The sequence below is a fragment of the Sorex araneus genome, chromosome 2 (assembly GCF_027595985.1).
Source record: "Sorex araneus isolate mSorAra2 chromosome 2, mSorAra2.pri, whole genome shotgun sequence".
Lineage (NCBI taxonomy): Eukaryota > Metazoa > Chordata > Mammalia > Eulipotyphla > Soricidae > Sorex > Sorex araneus.
The window spans coordinates 59953689-59960509 of record NC_073303.1 but is presented as its reverse complement, the minus strand read 5'-3'; positions in this window follow the sequence as shown (position 1 = coordinate 59960509).

The window sequence follows — 6821 nt, the reverse complement described above, 5'->3', positions numbered from 1 at the left end:
TCCGTGATGCATGGGGGAGCTTCCAGGACTTCCAAAAGACGGGTGCAGAGGGCCGGGGAGGCTGCCTGGCCCCACTCCGAGAAGAACCCAGGGTTCCCAGCCTGCACACTAGGACCCTTGAGTGTCTGGGGCTCCTTGGTGTGTTGGCAAATAGAGTGAGTCAAGAGGCAGAGCTGAGCCTTGCGGTGCGTCAGCAGCCGGGCGCGGGTGCTGGGGCCAGCTGGGGCCAGGGACTCGCCTCCTCCCGAGGACACACTGGAGCTCGCGGCCATGGGGACCAGCGTGTCCTTCAGCTTCAGCTGCTTGGCTTGCAACTTCCCAGAGATCCGTCGTGCGCCAGTAGAGCTGGGTGAGCGGGCAAGTGTGCGCGGCGGGCCGGGGCGAGGTGGGTTTGGGTCCCTGGCTCCTGGAAGCGTACTGGGGTGGGCTGAGGACGTGGTTTTTAGTTGTAGCTAAAAGAAATATGAAAACTTACAATAACATAGGCCAATGGCACTTTCACGCTCCCTGTCGTTCTCCTTAGCCCTACGCAAACCCGTTTTCTATCTGCCTTGTTGCGGCCGGCAATGCTTTCTCTGGTGTTCTGCAGAGTTGCCTCCCCAGCCCCCATCTCCCCGCAGCCTCCAGCGACATTTTCTCACTGCATCCAGTTTTTGATAATAAACAATCTTCCAATCTGTGACCTAAATCGGTGGTTCCAGCTCCTCATCTGCACTGTCTGTCCGTCCACTCACCGTCTGACCCCTGGGAGCGCCTGGCTGCAGAAGCACGCACGGAAGCATCCCTGGGATGAATGGCATGGGGAGAATCATGAATGGAATCTGCCGGTGAGCCATGAACTGCAGAGTGCTCGTGACACCGTGCGAGGGCACTGATGCAGAACTTCAGAACCATCTCTCTAAGGTGTGAGGTGGCCCTCAAGAGGCTTCTTCCACGCATCGTGGAGCTGAGCGGAGGAGTCTTGCAGAATCTTGTCGAACGAGGGATGGATGGCGAAGCTCAGGCGTATGCAGGCCTCCTGGGCCTTCTCAGTGAACAGGAGATTTATTGTCAGTGATCCTGCACTCTTATTTTTACACTGAGCAATAAGACGAATGCACTCACACAGAAGCAGTCTTCTTAGTTTAGCTGTCTAGAGGATGGAGTGATACGAAAGGTTTTACTTTTTTTTTTTTTTTGCTTTTTGGGTCACACCCAGCAATGCTCAGGGGTTACTCCTGGCTTTGCACTCAGAAATTACTCCTGGCAGTGCTTGAGGGACCATATGGGATGCTGGGGATCGAACCCGGGTCGGCCGCGTGCAAGGCAAATGCCCTACCCGCTGTGCTATCGCTCCGGCCCCGGAAAGTTTTTACTTTTGCCAAAAGTTTTTGAGTGATGTTGATGTGAACTGGAAAGCCAAATTCAATATGCGATGTCAACATTTAAGGGCTAGAAACGTCATCATTACTCTGAAATGGGGATTCTTAGAGAGGTGATCTCTGGATTAATAATCTCCTCATAGAAGGTATCAACTCATAGGAGCTTAATCTTCATGAAAAAGAAGACCTGATTGAAATGTTCTCTGATGTAATCCAGATTTTAAAAAAATACATTTTTTTGTCTCAATTTTGAATATCATTGAAACAAGAAGTACCCATCAGGCACTTATAAAACTATTAAATTTGGTCATATTTTTGACTACTTAGTTCTGTTAGAACTCTTTTTATTTTTTTATTTTATTTTTTTTTACAATTTATTTATTTTTCAATTGGTGAGTCACAGTGAGGGTACAGTTACAGATTCACACATTTTCGTGCTTGTTTTTCCCTCATGCAATGTTCCAGAGCCCATCCCTCCACCGTGTCCATTCTCCACCACTTATGAACCCAGTATCCTTCCCACCCCCCTATCCTATGCCCCCCACCCCGCTCCACCTCTGTGGCAGAGCATTCCAATTTGTGTGAGAACACTTTTTAATCTTGTCAGTGATGACAACCAAATAGAGAAATCAATGGATGTCACTACAGTGTTCAGTCTCTTTGAAACAATGCTAGGGCTGAGTTATCAAATATTCTGGCTAAGAAGCAGCAACAAATTTCCTATTAATATTATTTGAAACGTCATGTGTTCAGTGTTTAGTCGAAGACACCTTTGTTATTTTAAGAAAATAGTTATATAATCTTACTGTATTATATAAACTTATTACATACTATTATATATATTATCCAACAAGATGGTCAGACTTCTTTTTAAAACCCCGAATGAATGGTTTGAGGCACTTCCTGTCCCTGGAGCGAGCAGATATCATTGGGCTACACTAGCACAAGACAGGGACAAATGGAGTCGTTACTGGCAGCCACTCAAGTGAATCAAAGATCAATGGGAAGACAAGTGGTACAAGTGATATTTATATAATGTAGTATATAATTGTATTATATAATCTTATAATATTGTATAATATTAGCTTCAAAAATGAGCACACAAAACGCTATTATGAGCAATGTGTTTGATATCTGACTTAGCACATTGTGTGAAATATCTGACTTGTTTTCATCATTCTGCAGACAGAGTTATGCATGAAATATTTTGCTTGTTTTCATAATTCTGCAAGTGTGAAAGGGTTTAAAAAGCATGGACTTACACAAATATATTTGCCTTATTTCAGAAGGTTATTAACAAAATTCTCTGGTCAGAATATCTATAGTGCACCTAATCCCTTTTCATGTTAAGGAATGGAAAGGTTCATGAAAGGATAGAGCAAACTAATTAGTTTAACTAACACTGTTAAATGACAATATAACTTGTTGAGAGATTTTTCCCTTCACCTTGACCTACTCATAGAGGACAAAAGAAGATATTCAAAGTTATAGAGCAACTGGGAATATATAGAGTTCTATATATTTCTAGGTTTTCTAAGATACACCTGCTTGATTTATAAGTGAGTGAAATATTTACAATTGAAATATAAATTATTGTTTTATTATTACTGTCTCATCATTTTATATTATACATAGGAACAAACATGATAAACTCTCAATGTCTGTAATGCAAACCATAATGCCCCAAAGAGAGAGAGACAGAAAGAGGGAGAGAGAGAGAGAGAGAGAGAGAAAGAGTGAGAGTGAGTGAGAGAGAGAGAGAAAGAGAGAGAAGAAAAAGTGCCTGCTACAGAGGCAGACTGGTGTAGGGTGGGGGGTGGGAGGGAAACTGGGGACATTGGTGGTGGGAAATGGACACGGATGGAGGGATGGATATTGGAACACTGTATGACTAAAACAGGGTCATGAGCAGCTATATAACTGTATCTCACAGTGATTCAATTAAGATAAAAATTTAAAAAATAAGTATTGTGGGTTTTGACCACAGCTAAAGGCAGAGGTGATGATTGAAGGTGGAGAATGTGGAGTGGATAGTGGAAGTGATTTGATAATGACTACTAGTTGCAGACAAGATCATCTGAGAGATGTGGCTACTTAATAATTTATTTTTTCAAATTAAAACAAAAGACTGAGTTGGTCTTTCGAGTTCATAAGATGTAGGGAAGATGATGCCTCTCATCTTTTTCATCCCAAGGATTGCTTTAGCTATTCCTGGGAATTATTGTTCCACATGAATTTCAGGAGTGTTTGATTTATTTCTTTGAAGAATGTCCTGGGTATCCCGATCGGAACCACAATGGATGTGTACCATGCTCTGGGGAGTGTTGCCACTCATACAATGTTCATTCTGCAGATCCCATTTTCTCATGTCCATTTTCTCTCCATTTTCTCATGTCCTCTTTTATTTCTTAAAGTAGCTTTTTGTAGTTTTCTTTGTACAGATACTTTACCTCGTTAGCTGATTCTGCCAACTCAGTCTTTTAAAGGCAGATTAAAATGTCCAAGAACATACATAGTTTCTTTGATTATTTCAGGAAAATCTACATTTAGTTTCATGAGTTAATTTATATTTATATCTATTCATTTTAAAAGTAAAAATATCTGGACTACATACAATTTTATTTTATGCCTTTTTCCCCATTATAATTGATTTGTACCTAAGGCCGAATTCTAGAAGTTACAGATTTATAGAGCTTACATTCTTTAGTTTTCAAAGCACAGTGACAAATTCTGAGATCAAAATCTTTTAGTTTTGGTTTGGTTTTTGGGCCAATCTAGAGTGCCCAGGGCTTACTCCTGGCTCTGTTCTCAGGGATCACTCCAGGTGGGCTCCAGGTACGGGGTGCCAGGTTTCAGTCCTGCACGGAAAGCAAGTACCTTATCCACTGCACTATCTTTTGAGTCTAAAGATAAAAAAATCTTGTACTATCATAGCAGATAAGAGTATTTAAGAAAGCTTCCTCCCCATTTTTCCCTTAGGACAAAAATGGAATTTAGAGGAAAGTAGCAAGTTATTATAATATTGTGGTCTGTCAACGTTTTTGTGAATACTTTTTTGGATGATATTTTCCCAAGCCTAAAATATGCTGGATCCAGGGACAGGGGAAACATGAAATCACCAAACAAATCATAAGTCAATATTCAAGCTGTTTCTGTGCTCCTGTAAATTTCCCTCATAGCTCCAAAGTTGATGGCTCTTGGGAAGATGAGGTCATAAGGACATGACGGAAAGTCATAAAAAAAATGATATGCATAATAGAAAGTAATCATGCAATGTGCTTGTATTAATCAGCTCAACTGTAATAACAATGATCTGGGTAACATAAACAGCAGAAAGGTCTTTCTCACAGTTCTGAAGTCTGGAAATCTTCGATCAAAGTGTCAGCGGTCCTTGTGTTGGGTGAGAGCTCTCCGATAAAGCAACTGATGTCTGCCTGATGACTGCATTCCCACACAAGTTCTCCTTGGTGCACTGGTGTACATAGGGGAGGGAAGCAAAGTCTCAGATGCCTCTTCTTATAAGGACATGGACATCATCAACAGAGCGAATGCCCTTATGATCTTAATTAATCATCATCTAAAGGTGATACCAACAAATGCCATCTCATTGGAAGATTTTAGCAACTATAAAATTTTGGAGGCAGAAGGAGATGACAATACAGAATTTAGTAAAAGCTTAATTGTTAGTCTTTGGACAAACAAATAACAATGGTCTGGAGAGAGATCTCAAAGAGCTGCATGCATACTTTTTATGCAGGTTGGTCTGGTTTTTATCCCCAGAAACACACAATTACCTCAGTACCACTGGGAATTAGTCCTAAGCACAGAGTTGGGAGTTATCCTAGAGTAACTCTGGGTAGCATCCCTAAATCAATAAAACAAACAAACCAAAAAACCTTTAGCATAAAATATATAAAACAAAGTTGAAATAAATCCAAATTACATAAAATGATGCAACTTAGGTTTCAAACAAACTATCTTCTTGACAAAGACCTGCTTATTATTCGTTTGCCTTTCACTCACTCTAAATTATTAGAACAGAGTAAGATTTATTACCTTGGTCTGTGTACAGATAGAACTATATACCTGGTGGTAAGATTTCTTGATCAATTTGAACTCATGCAAGTTGTTGAAAAGCTGCACTAAAAAAAAAAGAATGGTATATTGCTCAAGGTCATGAAAGATTCATTTTTTTTAAAAAAGGAAACCACAAGGCAAGCCAATGAGACTGTTTTAAATCAATCTTAAGAATCTGTGAGATCTAATGCCCCAAAGTAGAGAGAGAGTATGGGGGAAATTGTCTGCCATGGTGGCAGGGCAGGATGGGAAAGGGAGTGGTGGATACTGGAGAGGTTGGTGGTGGGGAATGTGCACTGGTGGAGGGATGGGTGTTTGATCATTGTATGACTGTAACTGAAATACGAAAGCTTGTAACTATCTCATGGTGATTCAGTTAAAAAAAAAAGAATCCGTGAGATCTTATAAAATGATGACAATGGTTAAAGTCAAGGTATGAAGTCTCACAAAACCATGAGATCTTGCAATTACCTTCTTCAGCTAATGAAAATTTATTGAGTATCTATGATGCACCAAATTCTTTACCATGTGCTGAGTATGAATAAGTGTTTTTGTTACTTTAAGCAGTACTAAAACCTTTGCTTTTTTCCTAAAAAAAATCACACTTGCCCATTTTCTAACCTAAACTTGCTAATTCTAAAAAACAAAACAAAACAAAAACAGGGGCTGGAGCGATAGTACATCGGGTAGGGAGTTTGCATTGCTTGTGGCCGACCCGGGTTCGATTCTCAGCATCCCATATGGTCCCTGAGTGCAGAACCAGGAGTAACCCCTGAGCGTCGCCAGGTGTGACCTAAAAAGAAAAAAAAGACAAACAGATCACTCCTTTTCTTTGCTTTTTCGGGTCCTGTGACTGAACTCAGGGCCTCACTGATGCAACACTAGTGCTTCCTCACTGAACAGTGTCCAACAGAGAGCTTGCCTTTGATAACGCTCCTATCTCTCTTTCCTTCTTTTGTTTCTGTCAGTATTTGTGACTTCCCATTATGCTTTTCACTTTTATTCTTCTGAACACAAATATTAGACGACTGTAAACTCCAGCTACTTTTCACATAATGATGACCCTTGGAATATCTGTGGGCATGAAAACAGTTACACCATGGACTCCAACCAATGTATATTTGTTTATAGATTTGTTGTTTATTTTGGGGTCACAGCCAATGGAACTCAGGGTTTACCCCAGGTTCTTTGCTCAGAGATCATTCTTAATGGTACTCAGAAAACCACATGAGGATGGAACTGGGGTTCACCACAGGCAAGACCAGTGCCTACCCACTCTATCTAACCCCCCCCCCCCCAAATGTGTTTTTAAGGTAGAGATAGTTGGATACAATGGCCCAGCTTTTACACTGAGAACACAGATTATCGACGAGATTATGTGGG